This window comes from Puma concolor, chromosome C1 (genome assembly GCF_028749965.1).
Source record: "Puma concolor isolate L17-30 chromosome C1, mPumCon1.1.hap2, whole genome shotgun sequence".
In the NCBI taxonomy this organism is placed as follows: domain Eukaryota; kingdom Metazoa; phylum Chordata; class Mammalia; order Carnivora; family Felidae; genus Puma; species Puma concolor.
Genome location: NC_141674.1, coordinates 105,623,985 through 105,636,849, shown reverse-complemented (window position 1 = coordinate 105,636,849; position 12,865 = coordinate 105,623,985). Strand labels below are relative to the sequence as shown.

At 40.7% G+C, this 12,865-nt stretch overlaps 1 long non-coding RNA gene across 1 annotated transcript; it reads left to right on the top strand.

Annotated features, from left to right (window-relative positions):
* The first annotated feature begins 1,773 nt into the window (after window positions 1-1,773).
* On the top strand, window positions 1,774-8,927 carry LOC147578343 (uncharacterized). The gene is made up of 3 exons (XR_015255087.1): window positions 1,774-1,870; window positions 4,766-4,856; window positions 8,670-8,927. It is a non-coding gene; the product is annotated as an uncharacterized LOC147578343 (long non-coding RNA).
* Window positions 8,928-12,865: the final 3,938 nt, after the last annotated feature.

The following is a 12,865-nucleotide window of genomic DNA, read 5'->3' as shown; positions in this document are numbered from 1 at the left end:
AATTACAAAATGGGTTGATCTCCAGGAAAATCTTTATAAAAAGACTTTATATACTGGTAAAATAGTTTCATTTCATACAGAGCTAGTCACTTTTTTGGGGGTGGTAAGATCCAAGCAGGGTTACCTCATAATAGCAATTCTGACTAACAATCAGAAGCAACAATTATTTCTTCAAATTTATGAACATTTACACGTAAATTTTTGCTAAGGCATCATTTGGACCCGGTTACCCATAAAATGCACACACCCACATTACTGGTCTATTGACACAGGCCATCAAATAGGCACACAACACTGATGGAAAAAATCCCATTCTAGCTGTCAGGATGGAACGTTGCCACCGAATACGTCCCTATTTTGTCATCCTCCTGTTAAACATTCAGATGACACCATCTTGCAGATGAAGGCCATGATCTGTGCCTCTACTTTAGTGTGATAAACTCACTCCCCAGCCCCAGAATTAGCTCACTGAAGCTACTGGATTTCTCTACTTGTTGGCCTTTTCTCCCAAGTCTGCTGGCACAGAGACGCCAGCGACGGTGTGCTCGGGGGAGCTGTCACTTATCTAGACAGCTGTGACTAAGGAAGATTGGGGTTGGTAGAAGAATCTTTAAGTGTAACGGAAAGAACTACAGCTGAAGCAACTTTACTTCTTAAGAACCAAAGACAGCAGCACCAGAGGAAACTAGCATCTGCAAGGGAAGCAGCAATTAACTATCACTCTGCAGCTCTGGCAGAGAAGTCCGTGCAAGTCCGGTCCTTTCAGCTATGCATCGCCTCCCCCCGCTTCCTTTTATGAGAGTATTCTAAGTTAAGAACAAATTCATTTCTGCTGGGCTGAGGATTTGTAATTTGTAGGAAATTAGTGAAATTTTCTGACTAGGATCCCAGGTGAGGCGTCTTATTTTTACCAAGGTATCTATAATAGGATGTGTGGAGGGCAATATCCCTTTGTATCGTTTTGACACATCTGACATTTTATCTTTTTGCAGTTTGATTTCCCACTGCCAAGGTTCCTGGAATATAGCTGAAGCTGTCAGCTCTCCCTTCTCATTTCAAGGACTTCAGCCTCAAGATTGAGTTTCTCTAAAGCCTCTTTGCTTGTCACACTCCTCTGGGGCGACTGATTACCTACCACACCCGGTAGGTAATCTTATCCCAGCATCATTGCTTTAGATTATTGATAGAAGGTTTGAATAAACAGAGCGAGAGATTTTTACCTAAATGATTACACTGAAATAAAATCTTCTAGGGGTACGTTTTTGAGGTGTTACCTATCGTAGTCCTATGGGAGACTTGGCTCCTTAAATTTTTACTTATTTCCCCAATCCTCAACCCCTGAAATACAGATAAACCAGTTTTTGTTTTTTGAGAGTACCATTTTTACAAGACGCCCTTTAGGGCATCCAGAGTCTCCACCAGCAGAAATCGGATTTAAGCGTCTTGGGGAGAGAACACCAGGCCTTGAAATTAGAGAAATGAAACTCTAATTAGGGAGAACAAGAAATAAAAAGCGCCAATCACTCCAGACCGTGACCCTGACTTGATTCGCGGGACGCGCAACAAAAAGTTCCCCCAAACCAGATCCTCAGATCCAAAAGCCGGAGTGCAGAAACCAGTGGATGGATCGAAAAGAGGAACGGCCTATGTTCGAACCGGAGGTACCCGAACGGGTCTGCAAGGGCGCTTTCCGAAACGCTTTCGATTGGACCAGAAATGTCGCAATCCTGGTCACGTGCTCTCGCGCCCCACCTCCCCTCCCCTCCCCGCCAAGATAAAAGAGGGCGGCCGCTCTCCCTTAACTTTCTGTGATGAGCTGCGCACGCGCTGTGCGAGCGGCGGAGTCGCGCTGGGAGTCCTGGCGCCAACGGTCGGCACAAAAGCGCCCTTGGTCCTTTTCCCGCTTCCTTCCTCCTGCCGGGTCCGCTCCGCTGACACCCAGGGACACTCGCCGGTCAGGTCCTTAGGACCTTAACTTTATTCATTCTTTTACACTTTCCAGCTCTCGCTTAACGATGTACAGAGCTGTTGTTTTCAAAATTTGAATTAGTCTCAGGTTCATGAATATCACCCAAGTTGGTGTTTTATGTACGTTTTCGTGATTTCTAACCTGGAAATGCGGCTGGAGCTGAGGACACTTTGCTTCTGCTTCTTGTTTGTGCATGTTCAAGTTTGCATTTGAGTGACGTTTGTTCGTGAACTTTGCTCCTTGTCTCTAGGAGCTAGCTTGCTATCCTGTGGTTTTCCTATTTTCATTTTCTGTATTAAAGTTCAGTCAGGTTGGTACCTAAGGACGAATCAGTTGTGGAAAATATTAGAGCAAGCAACTGCTTATAGGCAAAGCACTGGAAAATGATACTTAGACCACAAGTAAAATGACAAAAGAAATATAACACAGATTGAGTTTTTTCCCTTTCTCCTAAAAGGAAAGAATGGTTCCATTGGAGAAGTTTTGTAAAGGTCAACAAGCTGAGCATTTAAGGTTTTCTTTTAGGTAGGGCAGCTAAATTGCAGTTTGTTAGAAGTGTCTCAAAACTATTGAGAAACTGTCATGAAATTATACTTTTTATTGAAATTAGTCACCTTTCATTTCAGATAGTATTTGTGTGTATGCAATTAAAAAAATTTTTAATTTTTTTTTTTTTTTTTTGAGAGAGAGAGAGAGACAGAGTTTGAGCAGGGGAGGGGCAGAGAGAGAGAGGGAGACACAATCCGAAGCAGGCTCCAGGCTCTGAGCTGTCAGCACAGAGCCTGACGCGGGGCAGGAACCCACGAACTGTGAGATCATGACCTGACTGAAGTCCGACACTTAACTGACAGCCACTCAGATGCCCCTGTATGTAATTTTTTTTAAATGTTTTTATTTTTGAGAGAGAGAGAGCATGTGCATAAGCATGGGAGGGGCAGAGAGAGAGAGAGAGGGAGACACAGAATCCCAAGCAGGCTCAAAGCTCCACACTGTCAGCAGAAAGTTCAGGGTAGGCCTCAACTCTACAAACAGATATCATGACCTGAGCCAAAGTTGGACGCTCAACCAACTGAGCCACCCAGGCACCCCTGTGTGTACAGTTTTTATAAAAATATTAAAGGATGCTGGGGTGCTTGGCTGGCTCAGTTGGTAGAGCATGGGACTCTTGGTTTCTAGGTGGTGAGCTCAAGCCCCACTTGGGTTGTAGCGATTACTTAAAAATAAAATCTTAAAGAATGGGTTTATGTGTCTATAGAATTAGCAAGTGTACATTTTGTTTTTTAAGAAAAAAAGGTTGGGTTTATGTTTCTATAGAATTAGCAACTACATTTTTTGGTAAGATTTTATTTTTACTTATTTTTTAAAGTTTATTGTGAGAGAGACAGTGCAAGCCGGGGAGGGGCAGAGAGAGAGGGAACAGGATCTCAAGCAGGCTCTGCACTGACAGCAAAGAACTCAACGCAGGGCTCGAACTCACGAACTGTGAGATCATGATCTGAGCCAAGAGCCACGAGGGCACCACATAAGATTTTATTTTTAAGTAATCTCTACACCCCACGTGGGGCTCAAACTTACAACCCAGAACTTCAGGCATATACTCTACCAACTGAGCCAGCCAAGCACCCCTATAAATGTTTAACTCTAGTAAATCTAATGCCAATAATGTCTCAGGCTTTTTCTTTTTCCTTCCTTCCTTCCTTCCTTCCTTCCTTCCTTCCTTCCTTCCTTCCTTCCTTCCTTTCCTTCTTTCTTCTTCTTCTTCTTCTTTTCTTCTTCTTCTTTTTAAGACTTCATTTTTTTAAAAGTAATTTTTACACACAATGTGGGACTCAAACTCACAACCCTGAGATCAAGAGTCACAGGCTCCACCAACTGAGCCAGCAAGGTGCCTCTTCTCAGGCTTTTTCAATGGCTTTTACAAAACAGTCACAAAATTGGGTTAAATGAAGACCAACTACTTTGTTTAAAATAAGAGATGAGAACATACCTGGATTTTAAGAAGCCAAGATTTTCTGTTGGGTAACAGCATTTCTCAGAAAAGGATTTTCCTTTTGACAAGGTAAATAGGAGTAAGTTCTCCTCCCCTCCCCCTTATATTGAGAAATTGTATTTTTAGCATTGTTTTGATGTTGCCACAGCACTCAAAAATAATTATTGGAGCGCCTGGGTGGCTCAGTTGGCTAAGTGTCCCACTCTTGATTTCAGCTCAGGTCATGATCACATGGTTCGTGAGTTCAAGACCTGCGTTGGGCTCTGTGCTGATGGTGCAGAGCCTGCTTGGGATTCTCTCTCTCCCTCTCTCTGCCCCTTTCCCTCTTGTGCACTCTCTCTCTCTCTCTCAAAATAAACAAACATTAAAAAAAAATCTTCTCTAAAAAAATAATTATTAACAGGGGAAGTTGGCAATGAAGTTTTTTTTTTTTTTTTTTTTTTTTTACAACCAGTAGAACACTGAGAGACTAATTGCTGAGAAAGAGGTTATAGCCATCTGGTCTATATTAAGAGGCCAAAGCATTACACCGATGTGATGATAAATCTTTTCTTTTTGTGTCCTTTATTTTTCCCTTCCACCACTATTCTGTATCAGCCATGAGGTTGCTGTTGGAGTTCAGGGACAAATAAGAGGTCATATAATGTAGGTCATTGCATAATGATGAAATGTCAATTCTGTGGTCTGTCTGTAAGGCTCTGTCCTTCATAGTAAGATACACTGTGCTGTGATGGTTGTGAAGCTATCACTCCATGTTAGAGATTCATTATTTTTAGTTCACATGCTTGTGATTTACTTTCTTTCAGGTTGTTATGTGTTCAATCTTCACAAGTCATTTCCAATTTACCTGGTGAGGAAAAAACCAATGGAGAGGTTGTGTCCACATGTTTTTTTAAGGTAAGGAGGTCTAGAGCTATGATCAAAGGCATAAGATGTGGAAAATTGTTCATTTAACAAACGTTTTAAAGATTTTATTTATTGGGGTGCCTGGGTTGGCTCAGTCGGTTGAGCGTCCGACTTCAGCTCAGGTCACGATCTCACGGTTCGTGAGTTTGAGCCCCGCGTCGGGCTCTGGGCCGATGGCTCAGAGCCTGGAGCCTGCTTCCGATTCTGTGTCTCCCTCTCTCTCTGCCCCTACCCCGTTCATGCTCTGTCTCTCTCTGTCCCAAAAATAAATAAACGTTAAAAAAAAAATTAAAAAAAAAAGATTTTATTTATTTATTCATTATTATTTTTTAGAGAGGGAGGGGCAGAGAGAGACTGTGAGAGAGGATCTTAAGCAGCCTCCACACTCAGCCTGACTTGGGGCTTTATCTTAGGACCCTGAGATCATGACCTGAGCTGAAATCAGAGGAGTTGGACGCTTAATGGACTAAGCCAGCCAGATGCCACCTAAAGATTTTATTTTTAAGTAATCTCTACCCCCAACATGGAGCTTGAACTCATAACCCAGAGGTCAAGAGTTGTGTGCTCTACTGACTGAGACAGCCAGGTGTCCCTAATGAACTTTTTAATACCTTTGTTTAAGGCAATGAAGTGCTAGGAAAACAAAGATGAATAATATACAACCCTATCCCTTGAAGAACACAGTCTTTTTTTTTTTAATATAATTTATTGTCAAATTGGCTTCCATACAATACCCAGTGCTCATCCCAACAAGTGCCCTCCTCAATGCCCATCACGCACTTTCCCCTCTCCCTCACCCCCCATCAACCCTTAGTTTGAAGAACACAGACTTAACACAAGATTATGAGCCAAGAGAGAAATGATAGAAGGTAGACAAATAGCAGAGCTGACAACTTGTGCCCAGGAAGTGCGGAGGCTGCCAGAACCTTGTTTTACTCACCTCAGTGAAGATCTGATTTTGTCAATGCAGATGTGAGGGATAGACTCGTGAGGGATAGACCTGTGCCATGAAAGCTCACAGAGACTGATGCCTAAACCTGAGGGTCAACATAATTGGTTTTCAGGGATATTGTACATTTATATTAACTGCAGTATTCTTGTTCAATGCTCTAGATAAGTGTTCTCCAATAAAAATATAATACTATCCACAAATGTGGGCCACAGAAGTAATTTAAAATTTTCTAGTATCCATATTAAAAAAGTAAAAAGAAACAGATAACATTAATTTTAATAATATATTTTATTTAACCCAGTATATCTAAAATGTTATTGTTTTAACATATAATCAATATATACTTATTGCTGAGATATTTTACATTCTTTTTTTCATACTAAGCCTTTGCAAGCTGGGGTGGATTTTACACTTAAGCACAACTCAGTTAGGAGTAGCAACATTTCAAGTACTCATGTGCCCTGTGGAGGTCTAGGATATCCCCTTCCTAGAAAAAGAAAAACTGGGAGGCCAGTTAATTACAGCATGGAATTAGAACTGAAGGTGCTAGATGGTTGGGGGATAAGTTGTTGGTCTGGCAAGCTGGATGAACTTACTTTGATCCCCATTAGAATATACCTTTTTCATTGTTTTAGTATTTATTCAAAAATTTTAAACATTTTATTTATTTTTGAGAGAGTGAGACAGATCAGAGTTGGGGAGGGGGAGAGAGAGGGGAGTACACAGAATACAAAGTAGGCTCCAGGCCCTGAGCTGTCAGCACAGAGGCCGACGCGGGGCTTGAACCCATGGACTGCAAGACCACGACCTGAGCTAAAGTTGGCTGCTTAACCAACTGAGCCACCCAGGCGCCCCCATTGGTTTAGTATTTATTGTATTAAGCATGTCTTGCCTCAGGAGTATGAGACTACTATGGCCAAATTCTTCTGATTTTATGTGAACTGCTTTCTTCTATTAACATACTTTGTATTCAAACAGGTTTTTAAATTTCTTTACCTCTTTTATATTTGGCCATGTTTGAGTACAGAGAAGTTAATCTGATTTATATGTATCTAATCTCTTCACCCACACAGTTATTTTCTTTCATGGGGGTTAATACCACAATTGGCTAACTTTATCCATGATGTATTTTTAAAAATAAATATTTTTAATTAGAAATGTATTTTAAGAATGTAAATTATAATCATATTACTAAAATTTTGGAAAATAGAGAAAAACAAATAAAAGCTACCATAATACAATAATTGTTTATTATAGTGCATATTTTTATTTAGTTGGAATCATAGACTATAAATTCATATTGTTAATTTTATCCCTTAATATAATAAGACATAAAAACTTTCCCCCATATTATTAGAATTTCAAATGAAATGGTTTTTGAAACAAATGGAATTTCAAATGAAATAGAATTTTACTCTGTGCATATGCCCAATTTATCCAATGTTTTTTTTCTATTTCTCTCTTTGTCTCTCCTCTCTCTTCGTATAAAAAACACTGTAGTGAACAGCTTAATACTGTGATTGCATTCCCATATTTTAGGATAGTTCCTTAGAATGAATTCCAAGAAGTAGAATTTCTAGATTAAAGGGCATTAATATTTTTATGATTCTTAATTGCCTATTTTCCCAAAGGACTTTTTTTTGGGTAATGTTTATTTATATTAGAGAGAGAAAGTGAAGGAGGGGCAGAGAGAGGAGACAGAATCTGAAGCAGGTTCTGAGCTGTCAGTGCAGAGCCTGATGCCAGGCTCCAACTCACGAACCGTGAGATCATGACCTGAGCCAAAGTCAGATGCTCAACCAACTGAGCCACCCAGGCACTGCCTCCCCCCGCCCCAACAAAGGACTTCTAACAAGCTATCATTGATTATGAGAGTAACAGTTTTACTTCACTCATAATGGTTATTATCTGTCGTAAAACATTTACTTATTTAATAGGCTTATACATTCATTTATTCATTAAATATTTATTGAATACTTATTATACTCCAGGCAATGTCCTCCCAACACAGCAGTGAATAAAACAGACAGAAGTTCCTGCCCTCACAGATCCTCTTGGGAGAAAAAAATCACCTGGATAAATAAATAAAACATATGTGCTAACAGATAAAAATAAAGCACGAAGGAGAATTGGGTGTCATCGGGGTGAGCATTTTAGTTAGAGTGGCTTTTAAAGGTCTCATTGAGTAACTGACAAAATTTGAAAATATATTTTAAATCACAGGCCAAAGAAAACTTGCAAGTATAGAAGCAAGAACTTTTTTTTTCCTGAACATTTGAGAATTACTCATGTAATGTTCTACCTCCCCAAATACTTTGATGTGTTTTTACTGCAGAAATATTTCTCCTACACAACCAAAATGTAACCATCAAAATAAGAGTATTAACACTGAGACATTAATACTATCTTATTCTCATACCCCAGTCAGATTTTGCCAATTGTCTCAATAATGCCTTTTATAGAAAAAGGATCCAATTTTGCATCAAATTGTTGCTTTTAGTTATCATGTCTCTTTAGTATCCTTCAGGCCGAAACAGTTTCTCAGTGTTTCTTCAACTCTTGTGACCTTGATACTTTTGAAAATTCCAGGCCACTTATTTTGTAGAACATCCCCTAATTTAGATTTGTCTGCTGTTTCCTCGTGATCAGATTTAGGGTTATTCATTTCTGGTGGGACTATGACAGAGACAATGCTATGTTCTTATTGTATCTTATCAGGTGACACATAATATCCGTTTGCTCCATTAGGGATAATGTTTACTTTGATCACTACAATTGTAGTATCAAAGATAGTATCTTTCAATCTTGTCCACTGTGTTTTATTTTATTTTTTTAACGTTTATTTTTGACAGAGAACGCAAGCGGGGGAGGGGCAGAGAGAGCGGGAGCCCGATGATCCCAGGTGTGCCCTGTGCTGTCAGAATAGAGCCGGATGTGGGGCTTGATCTCATGTACTGTGAGATCAGGACCTGAGCTGAAATCAGAAGTTGGACACTTAAACTGACTGAGCCACCCAGGTGCCCCTCAATCTTGTCCACTGTAAAATTGTTCCTCTTCTCTTTGTAATTAAGTGTTTTGTGGGGAAAAACTTGATCACATTCCTCATCAGACTTTCAGTTTGTTTGTTTCTATGTATGTGAGCTCATAGTTTCCTATTTTAGTCAGTGAGTGAGTGTCATTTCTTCAGTGTTTTTAGATTTTCCCATTGGAACCCCTTCAAGCTTAGCTTCTGTGTCCTTTTGACATGCCCCCATCATTCTTTGAGCACTTCCTTGTTTTCAGGCATGCCAGCAAGTTCCAGGCTTATCTTGTACTTTCCTGGCCCAGCCCTGGAATCAGCTGTTTGTCTGAGGAGCTCTTAAGAATGCTGTTTTGAAGCCATTCCCTGGGGACTAGGTGTGCTCATTGCTACAGGGATTGAATGGAGTTGCTCCTCCCAGGCCCTTTTTTTTTTTTTTTTTTTTAAGAGAGAGAGAGAGCGCAAGTGAACCAAGTGAGAGAGAGAGAGAGAGAGAGAGAGAGAGAGAGAGAAAGAAAGAAAGGGAGAGAGAGAGAAAGAAAGAAAGGGAGAGAGAGAGGGGGCAGGTGAGTGCAGCTCACCTGAAGTGAGGCACAAGTTTACCCAAAGCGGGACTTGGGCTCACCTGAAGCAGGACTTGAATTCATGAACCGTGAGATCATGACCTGAGCTGAAGTCAGATGCTTAACTGACTGAGCCACCCGGGTGCCCCTCCCAGGCCCTCTTAACAGACAGTGAATATATGTGTATGTGTTTGTCACTTTTGCATATATACACACACAATATATATACATATCTATCTATCTCTGTATATCTATATTGAAAACCATGGTTCACTCCCAATTTCAATCCAACACCTCAGTGTTCACTCTAGTTTTATCCCCTTTGCATCTTTATACCTCTATAATCTAACAGAAATTAGCTCCCCTTATCCTCAATTTATTTACTTACTTGATCAAACCCTCTGTGTATTATCAATCTCTTCCTCTGCTGCCACACCTTTCCCTGACTCAATGCCTTTTTTTTAAAAAAATTTTTCAATGTTTATTTTTCAGAGAGACAGAGAGACAGAGCACGAGGGAGGGAGGGGCAGAGAGAGAGGGAGACACAGAATCCAAAGCAGGCTCCAAGGTCTGAGCTGTCAGCACAGAGCCTGACGTGGGGCTCGAACTGGTGAACTGTGAGATCATGACCTGAGCCAAAGTTGGACACTTAACCAACTGAGCCACCCACGTGCCCCTCCATGCCTTTTCTAACCTCGTTCAGCATGCCCCCACCTCGCTCAGGTCTGACATCGCATGCCAGGCCATCCCTCTGCAAGGGTGCCCTCCTTACGCTTCTTGACTCTGACACACCACTGTGGGCTAGTCTACCTTGTTCTGCCCCATCCTAATGTCTTTAAGACTGAATTGCTTGGGAAAGGAAGGGAATGGGAGGAGGAAAAGTGAAGGAAAATTTTTAGTGAAGACCCAAAGGAAATGGAAAAGCTAACTCTTTGATTCCTTGGTAAGACCACTCCAGATAAGGAATAGCAGGTGTAAAGGCTGGGTAATAGGAGCATGACTGGTGTGGTGGAGGGATACCAAGGCCATGCGGCTGGAACAGTGTAAACAAGAAGGATGGAAACATTAGATAAGCTTATGGAGATAAGGGGTAGAGAAGGGTAAGAAGGGGATAGATCAGGTAGGGCTCCTAAGGTCTTTGGATTGTACCCTCAATGAGAATGAGAAGTTATGGGAGAGCTGAGCAAAGGAGTGAGGCATCTATCTTCGGTTTTAAGAGGTTCACTCTGGCTATTCTGAAAACAGGAAGAGGGGCAAGGACAGAAGCCAGAACACCAGTTAGGAGGCTATGGCAATAATCCAAGAGAAAGATGATGGTGGCTTGCATCCTGGTGGTGATGGGGGAGGTCAATTGAATTCTGAATGTGTTTTGGAGATGGAGCTGACAGGAATTGCCGACCGATGAGATGTGGCATATGAAGGAAAAAGTGGAGTCAGGGTGGTACCAATATTTTTGGTCTGGGCGACGGGAAGAATGGAATTGCCATTACTTGAGAAGGGGAAGACTGCAGGAGAAACTGGTTTGGGAGAGAGAGGGGGGCTCAGTAGTTCAGACTGAGATACATTTTCATTAAGTTTGAGTCACTTGTTAAAAATCCGAGGAGAGATGTTAAGTGGGCAGCTGGCATTCCAGTCAAAGCTGGAGATATAAATTTGGGGAATCATTGATAAATAGATGCTATTTAAAACCATGAGACTGGATGAGATCATTAGGGAATGAGTAGAGATTGAAAAAAGAGAAGTCTCAGTACTGAGTTCTGGGAGCACTTCAACACACAGAAGTTGGGGAGACAGGAGCAAACGAGACTAAGAAGAACCTACCAGGAAAGTAGGAGGAAAAGTAGGTAAATAGGTTACCTCATTGTTGCTTTCATTTACATTTCTTTCACGACTGGTTGCAAGTTCCATTGTAGATTGTTTATAACATTTATCAGGTGGGCTTTTACCGTTTGATTTAAAATAAAATTGTATTAATTTGTTCACGTAATAGGGACTTTAATCCTTTGTCATACAACATAAAACTATTTCTTCCATTCTTTTAAAAAAATATTCATTTGAGAGACAGTGAGAGAGCAAGTGCAAGCCGGAGAGGGGCAGAAGGAGACGGGATGGCACAGAGCCTGATGCGGGGCTTGAACCCATGAACCCAGAGATTATGACCTGAGCCGAAGTTGGGTGCTCAACTGACTGAGCCGCCCAGGTGCCCCGTCTTTTTATTTTGGTTATATGAATGTTCAAAATATTTATGTAGTAAGTCAATTAGTATTTTTGTTTGTGATTCATCTTATCCTTATGAAGCCTGGAAATTCATCTCATCTTCCGGAGATTTGATGATCATTTAATTCTACTTTATTCTAACTTTTCTGTACCTTGATTTATTTTGATTGACTTGTTGACTGCCTAGAATTAGTTTTTGTGCATAATGTGAGGTCAGAATTTAAACACATTTCCTCAAGCAGTGGGCTCAGGCAAATACCAGAAAGCATTATTTGGTTCAAGCAGGAATTCAAAAATAGAAAGGTCAGCGGGATTCATGGGGTCCTGTGCTCACTAAGCAGGAGAGTAGTGTGTTTGCTTGAGTGTACCAGGTGTGCAGGGTCAAACATGGGAGTGGCCTTGAGATTGGAGCTGAATTTCGGTGTCAAATGGCCTGAGCTTGGGTGCTAGCTCTTTAGAGAGGAGCTGGGAATGTTAGCTGCCCAGTGCTTGGATATTTTGGGGGAAGGTGAGATCAGGTACCTCCAGATACCAGCCAGCTCATTCTGGATGATTCTTTGGACAATCTTTGTTGTCTCTCCACACCCTCAAATTGTTAGTTATTCCAACACTACTTATTATTGAATGATCTATCCATTTGCCAGTGATTTGTGATACCTTTTTAAGCATATATTAAATCTTATATTTTGTATTTTACTTATGTCTAATTATTTGAAAATGTTAGTACCATTAACATCAGGATATTAACTTCATGAAGTTAAAATTTAAACATATATTAATCTAATCTGTAAAATGTACTATCATTTAATACAGGGTATGTTAGAGTTAAAAAGAAGCATTACTATATGTATTTACTATTCCTATTTCTGAGAAGTCTTAAGTTCTATCTCTAGTATCAGTAGGATTTTCTCTCTACCTTGAATGCTTCAACAGTAGAGAATATTCAAATAAAGACAGTGCTTAAAATAATGGTTTTCTACTTGATTAAAGCAGAAATTTGCAAGTAGGTTTATTTTCATTTCACTTAAAAAATTTTTTTTAATGTTTACTTATATTGAGAGAGAGAGAGAGACAGAGTGTGAGCAGGGGAGGGGCAGAGAGACAGAATCCGAAGCAGGCTTCAGGCTCTGAGCTGTGAGCTGTGAGCTGACATGGGGCTCGAACCCACAAACAGTGAGATCACGCATGACCTGAGCTAAGTCAGAAGGTCAACTGAATGAGCCCCTAGGTGCCCCTCATTTCACTTTTG